General features: G+C 47.2%; 1 long non-coding RNA gene across 2 annotated transcripts in view; it reads right to left on the bottom strand.

Annotated features, from left to right (window-relative positions):
- LOC142829941 (uncharacterized) overlaps positions 1-18,432 on the bottom strand; it is a 90,244-nt gene extending 71,812 nt beyond the window's left edge. The window contains exons 1-2 of one of the 2 annotated variants that reach the window (XR_012904887.1): positions 18,185-18,432; positions 17,838-17,964 (exon numbers count right to left, since the gene is read on the bottom strand). This is a non-coding gene — a long non-coding RNA (uncharacterized LOC142829941). Of the gene's footprint in view, positions 1-17,837 lie in introns of both variants that reach the window. The other variant, XR_012904886.1, reaches the window with a different exon arrangement.
- Positions 18,433-18,871: the final 439 nt, after the last annotated feature.

The following is an 18,871-nucleotide window of genomic DNA, read 5'->3' as shown; positions in this document are numbered from 1 at the left end:
GAACGAAAACCACTTGACTGACTAATACTAGCTTTTACGTTATTTACATGAACAAGAAGAGAGAGTCCACTAAGGAATTGCTTGCCCTAGCAAAAGAAGAACTGTTCCAGCAAGACGGCGCAACTCCACAGCCCGATGGGTAGTGCTAGGAGAAGAATCTTCTGACAACTAAGAACATGGTATGTACACACCTACTCAGAATCGACATGAGGAAGCACTCAAAGAATTGAAATTTTAAGAGGAAAAAAAGTGTAAGTCTAAAGCAATACAGAAGTGGTGGGAATTCATTTCTTTAAAATAATGCTTGGAGACTTCAAACTCTATTCCTGCTATAAACAAACATTGTTCTCTATTATAGAAGACAAATCTTGAGCCTTGCACACACAAAAAAATCCCAGTATATTTAAGTTTCAGAACAGACACTCAATACAAACCAGTTAATGCCCACAGTAGACCGATGTAGGCAGTGGCAGAGCTCATCATACAGCTTAGTCACTGTCTCTCATTTATCATTAGAGTCAAGCTTCATTTGCAATAAATTAAAAAAAAAACCCTCACAAAACTCTGTAAAAGGACACCAGAAGCTCTCCAAAAAGATTTAAAGTTACATATAAGCCATCTACAGCAGCTGGCAGATAAGAAGATTAATAAGGTATATAAAGTCTATGGGACAGAAACTGTCTTGTTCATCTGTATTTGTACAGGACCTAGCACAGTGGAATTTTGGTCCAAGACGGGTACACAGGCACTATTATTCAAATACAAATAATATTTTAAGGGAAGCAGAAAGCAGTAGTCTTCTGAGACTACTACAGGAAATTCACACTTGGAATGACTGAAATGACTACCAGTGAGGTTCTAGGATGGTTCCAGTGGAACAGTTATCACCGCATTTATTTGGTGTTCCAGAAAAAGTTTGTGTGCCATTTAGCAATAAACATACAGTACTGAAACAATATAAAACTTGGGGATAAGCATGACGGCTCTGTGTTTGAAAAGGGGAATACAATTAAAGGGAGACAAAAGCAGTTTGCTAAAACTCTGAAATGTTTGAGACAGACAGTAAGGAAATAGGAGAAAACAACTTGACAAGACATAATTATGGTGACCATATTTTCTGAACCAAAATTAGGGATGCATTAGCCACACCCCCGATTTCTGTTAACCACGCCACTGATCCCCCCCCGCCCCCAGCCACACCCCTGACCCCCTCCATCCCTGTTAGTCACGCCTCTGGAGGTAACACTCTCAGGGTCAAGATGGACACATGACCAGAAGTAAAAGGTGTTGTGTGACCTCTTCTAAGAACTTCTCCCACCATCCTTCTACCAACAGGGATGAGTCTGGCCCCCACCGGACTCCCCTCATGCAACTATCCTGCAATTGCATTAACCCAATTTGTATCACATTAACTCGGGGGAGGGAGGAAGGGAGAGGCTGGGAGAAGTGTTTCCCCTAAGATTTTCTTCCTATGAGCGGAATGAATTTTGTGTTGTGCACCAGTACTGAGTTCATGGGGCTTGTTTGGATGTGCCACTGTGGCACTCAAGTTATTAATAAATATCTTATAAACCTCTACCTTTTCCCTCTGCTGCCACGTCTCCTCCCCTTGCCTCATCAGTTCCCCAGGTGCCTCCTGCCCCCCAACCCCTCACTCTCCTCTGCTGTCCCAACTCCTGCCCTCCTCACTGCCCTCAGCCCTCCTGGGACCTGCCCCCCTACACTTGCCCTTCTCTCCCCTCTATGTCTACTCCTCCAGTAGCCCCAATCTGAATATGTGTAGCCACTCCTCCTCATCCCCTCTCCTAACACCTCCCATACCTCTCTCCTCTGGTGCTGGTCCCTCCCTCGAAGGTGTCTGCCCTTCTGCTTCACCCCCAGAATCCTCTGGCACCTTCCATCTGCACCCTCCTGGTGCCGCCTCCTTCCCTCACTGCCCCTACTGCCTTGCTCTCTTTCTCTCCCTGATGCCTCCCCCTTCACCACCCTCTGCCCCAGTTCCCCTCATGCCTCTCTGCGCCCTCACACGACGTGCTGCATCTCTGCCTTCCTCATGCCCACCCTTCCTTTCAACCCCTCTTCTCCCAGCACCACTCCTCCCCCTCCTTCCTCTTGCCCCAATGCCCCTCCCCTCTCCCAGCATCACCCTGTCCCCTCCACCTTCCCATCCCCACTGACACCTCCCTTCCCTCCTCCTGTCCTTTTCCTCATTGTCTCCACTTGACCCCCTTGCATTTGTCTCTCTTCCACCCTGCCCCTTTCTTCTCCTGCCCCCCTCCCAGCAGCACAAGCCCCTTTCTCTCCCACCCCTTTCCCCCTAGTTCTCCCCCTCACCTTCTGCCTTCCAGTTTGTGGGGCTGGAGTCTGTGTTCAGGTCCCAGAAGTCCCTGCAGCCCTGGCCCCAGATGCTTCCAGGGCAGATCCACTTGCTGGGCCTGGAGCTGGGCCGCCCAGGGTCCTAACATTAGTGCATTCCAATCCCGCCAGCAGAGCCTGAACTTACCCCACTCTGCAAAACTCTAACTGGGCTCTGCGCGGTCTCTGCCGGGACTCCAACGGCAATTCCCAGGAGTGACTTGCCAGGTTTATCCTCCGACCAGCGCCCCTCCCACTCCAGCAGCGGTGGCGGCCACCTGCAGATGGAAGAGCTGGCTTGGCAGCCACGCATGGCGGAAGCAGTCCTGCAGCAGATGGGAAGGGCCATGCGGTGGTGGGGGCTTGCTGGACAGCAGCACGTTCTGCACAGGAGCTCGGAGCTTTGGAAACTGCGCACCACCAGAAGTGGCCCTGGCTGCCCGCACAGAGCATGAAGGAATCTGTTTATGTACTGGGTAGAGACAGGATGATGTTGCTGCTGCGCAGCGCTAGCACTGGGTGTCTGCAAGGGAGGGAAATGGTGGTGCCATTTGTAGTCAGATCTGAATGGGTTTTCCAGGACATTTGCCTCCTTTATAGGGACACCAGGAGAGAACCTTTAAATCCAGGAATGCCCTGGAAAAAATGGGATGTATGGTCACCATACATATAATATAAATAAAGGAGGTGTTCAGTGAAAACTAAAAGAACAAAGTAAATGCAATACAAAATATTTTTCAACACGTAAGAGCAAAAACAGACAAGAAAAGACACAGGAAAGACACTGAAGGGTCAAAGTGGAAAGTCAGTGATCGATTGAGAATATGCTGAGAGTCTGAATGATTTTTCCCTCCACAAAAGTACACACAAAAGGAAAGGTGATAGCACCCTAATGACTGAGCCATGTTTTTCTAGGCTTAGGCAGTACATTGTTGAAAGGTTTTACTTTCATTGTAGAGAAGATAAGAAAGCAATTAGAACTACTGAATGCACCAGAGTCACCTGACTTGAATCTCCAAATTATGAAAGTAGAAGAAAGGAAAATAGGGAATCTTATAAGCAAAAATTTATGACAATTTAACGAAAACAGGATAGTATTATTGAAGGACTGGAGAGAGAGAACTGACGAGTTTACCACATAAAGGAAAGGAGTCAGGGAACAATTTATCTGTAGGCAAATATATAGAAAACATTGATTAGGAAGATTACAAATTTATGCAAAATTGGTAACTAATAATATGAGAGTCAGAGAAGGTTTGGAAAGAAAAAAAATAAACAAATCATGTCTGACAAGTAAACAGCATTTGATTTTTATGAATATCTAACTATCTTACTATGTAACTAACTAACCTTACTATCTAACTAACTAACCACCATTCTAGTGCCACTGAATTGGCAATAGAGTTCATTTATTTGGATTTAAAGCAAGAATGTAATTACTACAAGAGCTGCTCCCAACAGAAAAGTGGAAAAATAAAATCTGAATAAAATGAATTGACCTTCATTCCAGTTCTGTGTTCATTTAGAATTGTTAGCTTAAAGAACAGCTCTTTCTAATGAAGGAGTTAAGCACAGGCAGCTGCTCTGATGCCTGAGACTGTTTCGCATGTGCTTATTCCAGTAGTGGGATCCAATCTGCAGCAGCAGGAGTTAATTGAATAGCCTTGGCAAGACATCTGACCACTTACGAGCAATTCCAGAAGTGTCCCTAAGGAATGAGCTCGTGTATAATCCTTTAGGGGTTACAGTGCAGCAGCAGAATTTGAATGAGCAGCCAATGAGCCACAATTCAACACTGAAGAGCACTTTCAAAAATGGCTTTAATAAATGAGCACTTGCACATCTAAGGCAAGTGGTAATGCCCCACAGCAGCCATCACAGTCTGCATTTATTTCTATGGTTAAAAAGCCATGGGAGAAAAGTACTAAAAGAGTGTTTATGGGCAGGAAACAGGTGTCAGTAAATGGAAACTATTAACGTAGAAAGATTACACAATGATCAGTAATAGGCATGTAGAAGAGTAGTTAATTAGTTAACTACTTGCATTTCACACACCCCCTTGCTGCCTCTATAACAGAGGCCAGGTGGGGGAGGACAGGAGCCAGTTCCCCCCAGCACAGGCTCTGCAGTGCCACTTGCCCCTGCCCTGGGCTGCTGCCTCTATCAAAGGCAGAAATCCGGGGCAGGGGAGGTTTCTCCAGCAGCAGCCCCTATCCGTGGGGGGTCCCAGCTCCCACAAACACTCAGCTCCCTGCTGGACCCCTGCAGACAGGGGCTGCTAGACCCAGCATAGTCCCAGGAGCTACCAACGCTGCAGCTCTGCAGTTTCAAAGTAGGAGGAGCCGGGCTGCCTGTGCACCTGGGTCTACTACATTTAAACTGCAGAGCCACCACAGGGGTAGCTCCTTCTGAGCCCCTTCCCTTATCAACTAATCATGTAGTCGATACAAATTGTATCAGCTACACGATTAGTCACTTACCCACCTCTTAAAAGCCTTAATCAGTAATCTGACCCTGTGTCCCCTCACCTCCATTCTCCACACACTTGATCAAATTCATCCTTGCAGTAACACTACCACTGATTGCAGCTAAGTTATACTGGGGATTCATTTGTTCCTCATCTATACATTGCTAAATTGAATTCATATACAAAGTGACAAAAGCTGATAAGGTCCAAAAGTGTCTAAATCCACCCTCTTATTTGTACATCTAAAATTTGGAGGGAGGGACGTGGTATGAGGCATGCAGTTTTTAAATAACCCAACACTTGGATTTTCTTGACATTACTTGAATTGGTGTATCAAGCTCAGAATGTCAGAAAGCCAGCTACTTTTATAGAATCATAGAACACTAGACGTGGAAAGGACCTCAAGAGATCGAGTCCAGTCCTCTGCCCTCATGGCAGGACCAAGCACTGTCTAGAATGAGATGCGGCTCCCAGGACGTCAGAGTTTATCATGTGAATCTCCTCAAGGCCTGTAAAGGGTGGGAGGCCCTGATGATCATGCCATACTCCACTGATCCAGAATTGGGACCCTTGGCCGAGGGAACTCCAGAACCCCAACCCATTAACGTCGGACAAGAGCTCAACCCAGAACAGCAGGAACAGTTGTATCGACTGCTAAAGGACTTTACACATGTCCTGTCAGCTAAACCGAAGACAAACCTGATGAGTCACCATACAGCTACCTCCGCATGCCAGAAGGTGAGAGACCACCACCATCCACTCCCTAGAAAGATGTGGGACACAGTAACGGAGGAGCTGAACTGGAAGTTAGCCCTGGGTGTGGTGGAGAAGTCCAGGAGTGAGTGGAGGAGTCCCATAGTTCTGGTACCTAAATCTGATATGGCGATTAGGTTCCGCATGGACTTCAGAAAGGTGAACGCCATATCACAATTTGACGGACATCCAGTGCCATGCGTGGATGAACTGCTGGAGCGATTAGGTAGTGCTAGATTCATATCCACCCTTAAACTTACCAAGGGCTACTGGCAGGTCCCCCTAACACCTGCCTCAAAAGAAAAACCAGCGTTCCTGACCCCTCCTTGGGCTGTTCCAGTTTACCACCATGCCTTTCGGCTTAAATGGGACCACAGCCACCTTTCAGCAGCTAATGAACCAAGTGCTGGGCCCACACAATGCCTATGCTGCTCCCTACATTGACAATATTGTGATCTACAGTGCGAGCTGGGCGGAACACCTGCAGCACCTCACCCAGGTTCTGCAGGCCTCAGCCAAATGCCACTGGGGACAGCATGAGGTGAGCTATTTGGGCTACACAGTCGGCAGGGGACAATTTCGACCACTGATAGGCAAAGTGCAAGCACTACGTGGCTACCCCACAGCAAAAACGAAGCCCTTGAGCACAACTCTCCCTCCACATGGGCGGTGTAGGGCACCAGAACTGGTAGGGACAGTCCTGACTAAGTATGTGGCTATTAGGGATATAAGCAACTCGTCGACTACCAGATAAGCATATGCTTATCAGGTAGTCGAGTAGTGACTCAACTAGTCACTTCTCCCCCTCCTTGTTTCGTTTATCAGAGAGAGGCAGCAAAGGTGGGGAAGCAGGAATTGGTGCAGGGGGGAGTCCTCTTAAAAGCCAGTTCCCTCCAGCAGTGTCTTGGGGAAAGGTGAAGCAAAGGCACAGCGGGGGACTGGGCATAAGCTGATTCCCAACTTGTGCCCAGTCCCAGATGCTATACCTCTGCTTTTTAAATGTATTAAGAGCTTCCAGACATTTAAAAACCAGAAGCGCAGTCTGGGACTGGGCACAAGCTGCGAATTCAACTGATTCCTGGCTCACACCTGTCCCCCTGCTACACCTCTGCCCTTTAAATTTTTTAAGAACCCAGCAGCTCTTAATACATTTAAAAGGCAGAGGTGTAGCAGAGTTAGCTTGCAGGGCTGGGAGCTAACCCTGCTGCAGGCTTTGCAGTTTCCCCCCTTATCAACTAATCCAATAGTCAATTAGCTGATTACATGAAATTTAACATCCCTAGTGGCTATATTGTTCATACTGACTGTATGCACGTAGGGGGGCTGAGTTAAGATTGCCTATGCAACCTTAATTTCAACATTTTCTAACTATTAAGATTTTGAGTGTTTGACTTTGCTATGTTCTTTTAATGTAGTTTATGTGTAATTAATGATAATGCCCAAATTGTACTACAAACATTAACTAAAATACCTCCTTGTCCTGCCTTCCTGAATTTCAGGATCTGTCTACTCTAGACACTTCAGTGACTCAGCTGAACCGACATAACACTGCCATCAATACAGAGTTGGTGTAACTCTGAAGTTGGTGTTATGCACTCAGTAGGGTGGTTTAGTTACACTCCGAGTGACGTAAGTGGCAGTGTAGACCAGGCGTGGGAAATAAATTTTGATGGAGAGGGCACACCAAGATTTTGATAAGTGGTCAAGTGCCACACTTGTCTATGGAGAGACTGTGGATTCTGGGTCAGAGGCTGGGTGCAGAAGGGAGCTTGGGGTAGAAGACTGGGGTGCAGGAGAGGATTCTGGGGTATGAGGGGGAGCTGGTGTAAAGGAGGGGGCTATAATCGGGGGCAGGGGGATTGGGATGCAGGGCAGTGTCCCCTCTAACATTTTCTGTCCTTGGGCAGGTTGAAATTTCTTATGTGCAACACCAATACTGAGGTAGCCTGTGGATGTGCACCACCAATACAAACAAAAAACATATCACAGTCCATATATGTGGAAGAAAATACATTAAAACAAGGGATATTTATCAAGGTGCAATGCTTATGACCTTATATATGAAATTAATAAGAAAAATTAACACTACACTTGGAGTCCATCAATGGTCTTCAACCTTCTTAAACACAAAATCCAATTGGAATTTAAGCACAATCCAAGATCTACCTCAGACCCAAATACCCTTGGCCCTGCCTCCTTTGTGACCCTTCTCTAAGGCCCCACCCCTGCTCACTCCACCCTCCCTCACCCTCACAGGGCTGGGGCAGAGGGTTGAGGTGCAGGCTCTGATCTTGGATTAAGGGATTCGGAGTATGAGAGGGGCTCTGAGCTGAGTTTGGGGCAGGCAGTTGGGGTGCCAGAGGGAGTTCTAGCTGTAGGCTCTGGGAGGGTGTTTGGATGTAGGGGTGCTCAGGGCTCGGGTAGTGGTTTGGAGTGCAGGAAGGGGTTCATGACTGGGCCAGGATTTTGGGATGGGGGCACCAGCTGGGCAATGCTTACCTAGGTGGCTCCTGGATGGTGGTGCAGTGGGGTTAAGGCAGGCTCTCCCCTATCCTAGCCCTACACCACTCCCAAAAGCAACCAGCAATCTTCCCCCATCCCACATCCTGCTGTAACCCCTCTCTACTCTGTGGAGACAGGATACAGGGTGGGAGAGGAGGCACCTTGACAGCAGCACCCCCTCTTCTCCCTCCCCTGCCCAGAAAGCAGAGGCTCCTGAGGGGACAAATCCAAGGCAAAGGGGAGGAGGTGCACAGCAGGCAGGGAGGGAGGGGGGGAAGGGGGGCAATAGCTGAAGTGCTGGGCTTGATAACCTCTTGGCCAAATCAGTTAGGATCACCTATCAGAGGCTCCAAGATCTACAGGAGATCCCGATCTACTGGGTGGTGACCACTGGAGTACATCAGCTACAGCCTTTTATAAAATCATACAACACTAGAACTGGAAGGGACCTCTAGAGGTCATCGGGTCTACTCCCCTGACCCCACAGCAGGACCCAGTCCCATCTATACCAGGGGTGGGCAATCATTTTTTGCCAGGGGCCATTTCAAAAATTTCTGAAGTGGCCCAGGGCCGCACCAGAAGAGGCAGAGCCTCAAGCAGAATGGGCAGGGCCAGGACACTTCATGATTGGGCTGGGTGTAGGGGAGCGCCTTTGCCCACCCGCCCCCTTCCCTTCCCTAGGTCAGTGGTCTCCAACCTTTTTACACCCAAGATCACTTTTTAAGTCTCAGAACAGGCGAAGATCTACCACCCCGCCCCTTCCTTGAAGCCCCACCCTCTCTATTCTCCTGTCCATCACTTGCTATCTCCAACCCTTATACACTGTTAAACAGTATATTTTTAAATTATGCAATAAATAAAATTAAAATCACATTTATAGTTATGAAATAAATGGTCTGTTTTTAATTCATGCTATTTAAATGTCAAATGAAGCATTTACAGTTATACATTTTGTTCTCTGCTATTTTGTAAATCTAAAATCCAGTATTGATAATTATATATTTTTTCTTCCAATAACAAAGTCTCAGTGTGACACCTGTGACCGAACAGTATCTGCCTGTGTCTTGAAGTCTGGGTTGTAGTCTGAGATTGCTAGTCGTATACAGTCCATCAGATGGGCATCTGTGATCCTGCACTCAGCCTGGGAAGCTTGCTCCAGCACAGCTGGAGCTAGACGTAGGCTCCCTGGGCTGAGCAGAGGGCAGCCGGGCTGGAGGGAAGAGAAGTAGCTGCCCGGCCAGCCGGCCATGGCGCTCAGCCAGGGTGCACCAAGCTCCATGTGGGCAGGCGCAGAGGAGAAGCCACCGATCAGCTGAAGCGCGGGGCAGCCTCTTTCAGCTGAAAGCCACAGTCAGCTGGCTGGGGTGTTTCAGCCCTCCCGACCTCCCAGCTCCCACCGTTCCTCGCAGCTACTCACCTGTGTTGTTGCTCGGTGAGTAGCCGCTCCTCAAATGAGGAAATCTAATGTAAATGCACTGTGCAGGCGCGCAGTTCAGAGAGGGCTCAAGAGCTACTCTTAGAGCCCCTGAGATCTACTGGTAGATCACGATCTACTGGTTGGTGACCACGGCCCTAGGTGCTCATGCCCCTGGCTGGGAGGAGAATTCCCATGCTCCCCCGCACCTCAGGGCCTGGGGGCAGGAAAGCGTGTGAAGTTTCCTCAACTCTATCCCCACCCTGCACAGAGCTTAAAAGCGCCGTGTGTTCCTGGCAGAGCAAGAGGAGGTTTCACATGTTCCTCCGCCCCCAGGCCAATCCATCTAAGTCTTCTTCTGTTCAGCCAGGAGTGCACAGCACTTCTAAGTGCTGCGTGCTCCTCACAGGGAGCAGCCAGGGTGCAGGAAACTTTCCACCCTCCCCCCACCTCCAGGTCCTGATTGGCCTGGGGCAGGGGAGCGCGCAAAGCCTTCTCCAGCCCTGCAAGGAGCTCCTGGCAAATCCAAGTGCCACGTGCTTCTGTCAGGGTGGAGGAAACTTCAAGGGCTCCCCCCATCCCCAGGTCCTAACTGGCGGGCTGGATCCAGCGTGAGGAGGCCCTTTTGTCCAACCCTGGTCTAAACCATCCCTGATAGATGTCTATCTAATCTGCTCTTAAATATCCCCAGAGATGGGGATTCCACAACCTTCCTAGGCAATTTATTGCAGTGTTTTACCACCGTGACAGTTAGGAAGTTTTTCCTAATGTCCAACCTAAACATCCCGTGCTGCAGTTTAAGCCCATTGCTACTTGTTCTATCCTCAGAGGCCAAGGAGAACAAGTTTTCTCCCTCCTCCTCATGACACCCTTTTAGATACCTGAAAACTGCTATCATGTCCCCTCTCAGTCTCCTTTCCAAACTAAACAAGCTCAATTCTTTCAGTCTTCCTTCATAGGTCATGTTCTCTAGTCTTGAATCATTCTTGTTGCTCTTCTCTGGATCTTCTCCAGTTTCTCCACATCTGTCTTGAAATGTGGACACAATACTCCAATTGAGGCCTAATCAGTGCAGAGTAGAGCTTCTCATATCTTGCTCATAACACTCCTGTTAATGCACCCCAGAATCATGTTTGCTTTTTTTGCAACAGGATCACACTGTTGACTCATATTTAGCTTGTAGTCCACTATGACCCCTAGATCCCTTTCTGCAATACTCCTTCCTAAATAGTCGCTTCCCATTCTGTACAGGCAGTCCCCGGGTTATGTACAAGATAGGGACTGTAGGTTTGTTCTTAAGTTGAATCTGTATGTAAGTCGGAACTGGCGTCCAGATTCAGACACTGCTGAAACTGACCGCCAGTTCTGACTTACATACAGAATCAACTTAAGAACCCCAGGCGTCCCCAAGTCAGCTGCTGCTGAAACTGATCAGCAGCTGATTCCAGGAAGCCCGGGGCAGAGCAACTCTGCCTGGGGCTTCCTGTAGTCAGTGCTGGTCAGTTTCAGCAGAAGCTGACTTGGGGACACCTGGGGCAGAGCAGCTGGGGTGCTGCTGGGTTGCTCCAGTAGCGCCGCTCCTCGGTGCTACTGGACCAACCCAGCAGCACCCCATCTGCTCTGCCCCAGGCGTCCTGATTCAGCCGCTGCTGAAACTGACCAGCAGCAGCTGAATCAGGACCTGGGGCAGAGCAGCTGGGGTGCTGCCGGGTTGGTCCAGTAGTGCCCAGAGCAGCGCTGCAGGACCAATCGGCAGCGCCCCAGCTGCTCTGCCCCAGAGTCCAAAACAAAAGCCTGGTCTGCTGGGGGGTGGGGGGGGAGCACACTAGCTGCGCTCCCCCCCCCCCCCAGCAGACCAGGGACACTGGGAGCAGAGCCGCAGCGGCAGCGGGGTGCCGCGCCTCTGAAGCTTTGCTCTGGCAAAGCCTCAGAGGCGCGGGACCCCGCCGCGGCTGCGGCTTCAGTCCCGGTGCCTGTGGTCTGCTGGGGACGGTCCCCAGCAGATCACAGGCACCCAGATTGAAGCAGCAGCAGCGGCGGTTTCCCGCGCTTCTGAGGCTTTGCTCTGGCAAAGCCTCAGAAGCGCGGGAACCCGCCCGGTGCCCCTGGTCTGCTGGAGACGGTCTCCAGCAGACCAGGGGCACCGGAGCAGCTTACGAACGTAAGTCGGGGACTGCCTGTATATGTGAAACTGATTGTTCCTTCCTAAGTGGAGTACTTTGCATTTGTCCTTATTAAACTTCATCCTATTTACCTCAGACCATTTCTCCAGTTTGTCAAGATCATTTTGAATTATGACCCTGCCCTCCAAAGCAGTTGCAACCCCTCCCAGTTTCATATCATCTGCAAACTTAATAAGCGTACTCTCCATGCCAATATCTAAATCGTTGATGAAAATATTGAACAGAACCTGTCCCAAAAACAACTCAAGCTAGTAAACACACTAAAATGTATATTATCCCCACACAGCTCTGCTTTGAATCAGATTTGTTTAGCAATTTAACTAGAAATAATATTTGCAAAGACAAAATTATTAATACAATATTTCCTGACACTGGAAAGGAGAGTAAAAGACATTCACTAAGGCTTATACAGATTTTCTGGGGAATATATAGGATCCTTGCTGTAAAAATATATAAAAGTTCTCCTGAGTTGAAACTTTCACCTTTTGTGTTTCACCAACTCAAAGAGTAGAAGCCCCCAGAACAAATTAACCCATGGTTTCAGGGTTCGTAGACAGATGCATGTTTCAAAGAGCTTGCAAATAAGGTTTCACCCACAAAACAACTAGCATCACAACTAGTACTTGCTACTTCTGACTCCTAAGAGCCAGAACTCTACCACATAGCCAAGATCTGGCCTTAATTCAAAACAATATACCATGTGCTAATTAGTAACAGGATTAAAAAACAAAAATCATGAAGATCAGAGTTTTAGATATCTGCAATATTCCAAAACACTTCTGTTAAAAGAATCTTTTTCTTTCTTATTATACGCCATTAACACTAGGGATGTTAAGGACTAGTCAACTATCCAATAAGCAAATGCTTAACAGATAGTCAACTAGTCTTCCCCCCCTCCGCCCCCCCCCGGCTGCCTCTACCAGAAAGAGGCAGCTTGGGGAGGGGAGGTTGGAGGGGGTACTTCAAAGCAGCAGTGCTGTATGGAGCCTGGGGTCAGACCCCCGGCTCCATGCAGCACTGCCACTTTGAAACACCACATGGAGCATGATGCTGGGCTCCCCACAACATTTCAAAGCGGCAGCACTTCAAAAATCCTGGGGTCAGTGGGGGAGTCTTCCTGGCACTTTCGCCTTTGAAGTGTTGCTACACCTCAAAGGCGGAGGTGCCCTATTGACTAATCAAATAGTCGATGCAAATTACATCGACTATGATTACTCAATTACTCGCAATTAAACATTCCTAATTAACACCCACAAACTAACACCCACCCATTATTTGAAATGCAATCATACAAATGTCATGACATGCCATGCAACCTGCTTTCCACTCCACCCCAGCCAAACAGAGAGGACTGCAGCAAGAGAGTCAGGACACCCAGACAAACTGCTGCCTGCCTCCACCTCACTGCACAGATGCTAGCACCCACCCACCACCTTTCCCCCATATACCTCTATGCAATCTGCCCCAGGTGGGGGCAGGATAAAATCCTGCTTCTCAGGCTAGCAGGCACACCTCACCTTAATGTCAGCACCCACCCACCCCATTTTCCCCCCACCTTACCTCCCATCCACCCCCTTACCTCCCTTCCCAGTCCAGGAGGGTTGAGGAGACTGCTGGGTTTCTGCCTCTGTTGCGCTCTCTCTCTCCTCCCACACGGGACTCTCCAAACTTCCCTCCCCTCTGACTTTCCCTCCCAAGCCAATTAATTAATTGCTCACTCCCCCATCAGCCACTTATTCTCTCCTTATTTCCTGCTTACTTGTTCTGGGAGCTCCTTAGTTCAAGCATGCAACTAGCTCTGTTCAGCTGCTGCTTAGAGACTCCCCACCCCCTCGCCAGTAAGCTGAGCTACCCGCTTGCTCAGAGGTTCTAAGCTCCTGGACAGGGCTCAGAAAATAGCTGTGCAGCCCCACAGGCATGCAGCTTACAAGGAACTTAGGTGCAGGGTCTGGTAGCGGGAATGGGTGTGGGAGAGGATTCTGGCCTGGGGGAAGGTCTGGGGGGAGTTTTGACATGGGATGGAGAGGAAGAGGGTACAGAGGGTTTGACTTTGACCTAGGGCAGGAGATTGGATTTCAGGGTCCAGGAGGGGGTATAGATACAGAAAAAGGATTCTGGCCTGGGGGAGGGTTTAGAGATGGTCCATAAATAAATGTGCTGAAAAGTCAAGAGATTGAGGCTCAAATCATCAAGGGTACTAGGTGCTGAAACCAATGGTGGTTAGTTGCCCAAACACTTTTGCGGATCTGATTTTGAATAGATAGCAGTTGAAATCTGTGGGTATGTTTAAAAAACTGTTTAAAATTATTTGTTTAGACCTTGTCCAAAACATGCAGTTAGCACTTGCATGCTACGTCTACACTACAAGCCTCTTCCGCAAGAGGAAATGCAAATGGAGTGCTCATTTGCATATGTTGCGCTCTTGTTTGATTTCCTCCTCGGATCCCTTTTGCGCAAGAGGTTTTTGCGCAAAAAAATGCTGCGTAGACAGCTACTTTTTTCGCAAAAACCTCCTTTTGCACAAGAGCCGTTCCTCCTCATTTTTTGCCCTGCTGGGGCACTTGTACATTTCAAAGGTGGAACACAGCATTGCACTTCTGCCTTTGAAACATAGCAATAGCCAGGCTGGCTCTTGCTACTTTTCAAAGTGGAAGCGCCCTTATCGACTAATCAAATAGTCAATGACAATTCCATCAACTATTCTATTAATCAATCTAATTTTAATATCCCTATCCCTGATCAGACTATTATTCTACTTAGACAACAAGCTCTTCAAGCAAGGGACTGTCCATTAGAATGTATTCATACAGTGCTTAGCACAAGGCCCTGTTCTGAATTTAGATCCATAGGTAATTTCATTACTGCAGCAATAATAATAAACCTGTAACCAATTATTGTTTGTGAAAAGTCATGGAAATATGGAGAATTCCAGAAGATCAAAGAAATGTAAGTGTAGCTCTATCATATTTCATCCTTTACATTTTACTTCAATCTAAAATAAAATAACCAAAACAAAGTCAGTAGGGATTAATTTTCCTGTATTATCCTTATTCGCTAGTCAAATGTCATGACTGGCATTAAATATGGATGAGTCATACACTTTCCTACCTCTGAAAAAAAGCAATATAATTCTACAAAACATATCTTTTAATGTACATTCAACTGTTTTCTTGAGGGCGGGGGGGGGGGGGGGGGGAGAAGAGGAGGAGACTGGATTTTTTTTTTAATAGAATGACAAAAATTTGTTGCTGAAGGGAAAGGAGTAGATGAAATAGATTGGAATTCTAGTAAAGCACTAGATACAGAGTCTTGTGAAAGCTTTTTCTCAAAATTATTTCCAACTGGCTTGAATAAGAACACTATCATATGAACTGAAAAAACAGCTGAAGGACTACAAACAAAGGATTGGGATCAATGTCAAATTATTAAGTTTGGTATCTCATGGGTTTATGCAGGGATCTATGGTAGGTCCATCTTATTTAGTATCTTGATTAAAGACCTATAAGGCATAAGCAGAATACTGGTGAAATCTGAAAGTGATACCAGTACTAATGAAGATAGAAAAATAAAGGTTTACAGAGAAAAAAAATGGACACAAAATAACAAAACGAGATTCAGTTTGGACAAATGGAAGCTAGACCATCTGGTAAAAAATAACCCAAAACATTAAATAGTGTGGGGAAGAAAGAAAAAAAATTAGTAATGCTGAAATAGAGTTAGAAAGGATATGGTAGCACAAATTAAAAATAAGTTTGCACTTTATAACACTGTTATAAAAATCAATATAGTTTTGAGATGTGATAACTAGAAATTTGTACAATAAGGACAAGGAAATATGCCTCTGGTTTGACTGCATCTGGAGTATCAGGACTAGACTGGGCAATCTGACTCCAGAAAAATATTGACACTACGGAGAATTAAGAAAAGTGCAACAAAAATGGATGGGCAGTAAGAGGGTTCAGCTGCTGACAGATGATGAAACATGTCCAGTAACTCTTGCCTAAGAAAGGACTGAATTCCCATATATTTTTGTACTGAACTGTCAGGAGAAGCAGCAAAAAATGAAAACGTGTGCTGCATCAGGTGTTCATATTAACATTACATTTGCATTTATCTGAAAATAAATTCATAAAAGCTGCTATTCAATTTGATAAACAAAACAGGAATAATATTGATTTAAATCACCTCCACTTTCCAGTCAAGTAAAAAATCTGTCATTTCAAGTGTTTTAGATAGGGATGGGCAATAATTTTTGGTGGGGAGCCACTCAAAAATTTGTATAAGTGGTTAAAGGCCCCACTTTCCTATGGAGGGGATGTTGGATCTGGGACCAAGGTTGGGTGCAGAAGGAAGCTTAGGGTAGGGGACTGGGGTGCATTAGAGGGTGTGAGGGCTGAGAGGGAGTTTGGGTTAAGGAAAAGGTTCACAGTGCACTAAACTTCTACTTCTCCCTTCCCCACTCCCATACAGAGAGGCAGATGGAACAGCCAGTTGCTCTAAGCCTTGCAGCTGATCCCTGTCTGTGGGCCCAATGGGGTGGCCATACTGAAAGGCTTGGTGGATCAGATCCAGCCCCCATGCTGGAACTTGCCCACCCCTGGTTTTAGGGGAACTAAATTTTAAGACACTCACTTCTGCATTGCTTAAAAGGTATAGGAGCTGGTATTATGCCTAGCTCCCTTGGCATGGAGAAGTAGAACTCTATCCATAGTGTAGAATGGATAGGTAGGTTGTGTTATTTGAAAAAAAGGAACCCAAATCAATCTATCAACCTGTTTTAAGGTGCCCTCAATATGACCAGACTACTCTTGCTCCAACACAGGAAGTTTTCTTTGAAAATTAAAAGCAATATCCAAGTGATTAGTAGTAACACATTACTGCTGTTATATTAACAGGTAGGGTCATTAACATGCAATCCAAATGAGGTGTAGTGTGTCCCCCCCCCCCCCCCACCACCACTCAGTAGCCTCTGTCAGCACCAATCTCCTTATAAATTTTGATGGACAGTTCTGGGTTCTTCAAGATCCCTGTTGAATGGGTGGCAGGTGTAACATCTTTTTCTTTCCCTATGAATTAGTGTGGAGGTGTCTTCACCACCACCCCTTGCTCCTTCCTGGCAGGGTCATCAGGGGAGGAAAATTCTAATCACAGGGTAACCTTCACTTATTTTCCAGGTAGTTACAGACTTCCAAGAAATAAACACAATACACATAATATATCTACACACTAATTCTGTTAAACAGGAGAGCTATTAAACATAACAGGGTAAATAAAACACTGTTTTCAGGGTGCCTATGCTGATAATGAAGGCTACAAGTTGGTCACAGAAGTCATGGACTACTTAGCTTTCTACAACCTCTCTGAAATTCCACAGCTGCAGCAGACAGTGTGACTGACTCCAGGGCCACCGGAGCAACCGGCCTACGGACCAGCCGCTTAGGTGGCCCCAGCCAGCCACATTGGCCACTGCAGCCTCAGAGGCAGCCACATCAGCCACTACTTGTTGGCCCTGGGCATCTGGCACAGAGACTGGTGTGCAGCTGGACCTGGAGACCACCTAAGCAGCAGTCCGAGGGTGGCCAGAACGGTCTCTGCTTGGCAGCCAGGGGCAGCTTGCCCTGGGGACAACCAGAGCGAGGACCAGTGGGGCTAGACCCTACCCCCAGTGTAGCAGCACCCCTGGGATGCCCCTCTCCCAGAACAGTGCCACCCTGAGAGAGCTAAGATTTAGTCATGAGTGTTTATAAGAAAACTTATAGGTGGCTCACAAGCCATGAATTATTGCTTATTGCCAGTGACCTATCAATGACTTTTATTGAAAATATCCATGACTAAATCTTAGCTTTATTAATAATGCCTATGAATTTCCCAAGTCACATTAACTGATACAGCACACATCAAATTAGTGTCCTGTTTGGCATGCATACATTGTAGGAGCCCTTGATGACTTGTGGCCACAGTACTGTCTGTGAAGCAGTCAGCAATATGGCTGACTGCGTTTAATACACCCAACAATCACAAGGGGGATAAGGTGGTAAGAACTTCCACAAATTTAATAGGCAGCAGGTAAGAAAATCGTCAAACCTTTACCACCCCCCTGGCTAGAGGACATCCTTCAGGGAGCTGGGTTAGCCTAACTAGTCAACTAGAGAAGGTGACTCACAACTTCACCACGGATCCTCGTTTTCAGAGATGGCTCTGGACACCTCAGTGGGCTGATGACCACGGCCACAGGTATCTTCTTCCTACAGGAGTCAGGCTGCCTCTGGTGCCAGGATTTCCCTTCACCACTGAGGGAGCACAGAGTGCAGGTTGCAGATTTCAAAACGATACTAAAATCCTAACTTTAGTCTCCCACCCCAGCATTCAGACACATTGAGAACAGCTCCGGTCCAGCAGCCATGGCAGAGGTGGCCATGTGGTGACTGCTCTCACCTACCGAGCTGTAGGGCTCACTCAGCCTGGCTGGGAGAAGTTTTCCCAACAAAAGCGCTACAAACCAGCAACCACCTTAGTGTGGGAAAGGCTTCAAGCTGAAGGGGCTTGTTCTCACGTCCATAGCGGCCAGTTCTTAGGGAGAAGCCTGACGCAGGCAGCTACACCAGTTCCCCATACAGCCACTCCCTTTCCCTAGCTGGGCGCTGCTGTGAACTAGCGTCTCCTCTCTCCTCAGCTGCGGGGTGGGTGATCTTATTCCCTATTGGTTGCCAGGCAGACTCTTCATTTGCCTTGTCTCCCCTCCCTACAAAGCTCAGCGTGCCTCTCCCTGAGCGACCAGCACACAGAGCTCCAGCAATAAGTAATCTCCTTGAGGGATAGCCCAGGGAGCTAGAAACACAGATCTCTGCTTCTGGATAGCTAATATCTGAGACACCTGCGCTGCATTAGTGTCATTATCTGTTTCACATGGAAATGTATTCACAGTTTTGCAAAATAGAGGAGCCCTCTGAATGTTCAAGCCTTTTTCCTTGTCTCATGGTGCCACTTGTTTTGCATTACCCCTAAGTCTAGCTGATAGCCAGTAATAAACTATTCAGTATACTAGGATGCATGTTTGACTTTTTGATTATCACAGTTTCTCTTCCCTTGAGATCCTTTCTAATGAATAGTTCATCTTTCACAACAATTCAGGTTTCTTATCTAGTGTATAATCATGTTGTCCAGGCTTCCTCCCTCTGATACATTTTCAAGTGTGGG

Source organism: Pelodiscus sinensis, chromosome 6 (assembly GCF_049634645.1).
Source record: "Pelodiscus sinensis isolate JC-2024 chromosome 6, ASM4963464v1, whole genome shotgun sequence".
In the NCBI taxonomy this organism is placed as follows: domain Eukaryota; kingdom Metazoa; phylum Chordata; order Testudines; family Trionychidae; genus Pelodiscus; species Pelodiscus sinensis.
Note: the sequence above shows the minus strand (reverse complement) of the source record. Positions and strands in the feature narration are given on the sequence as shown.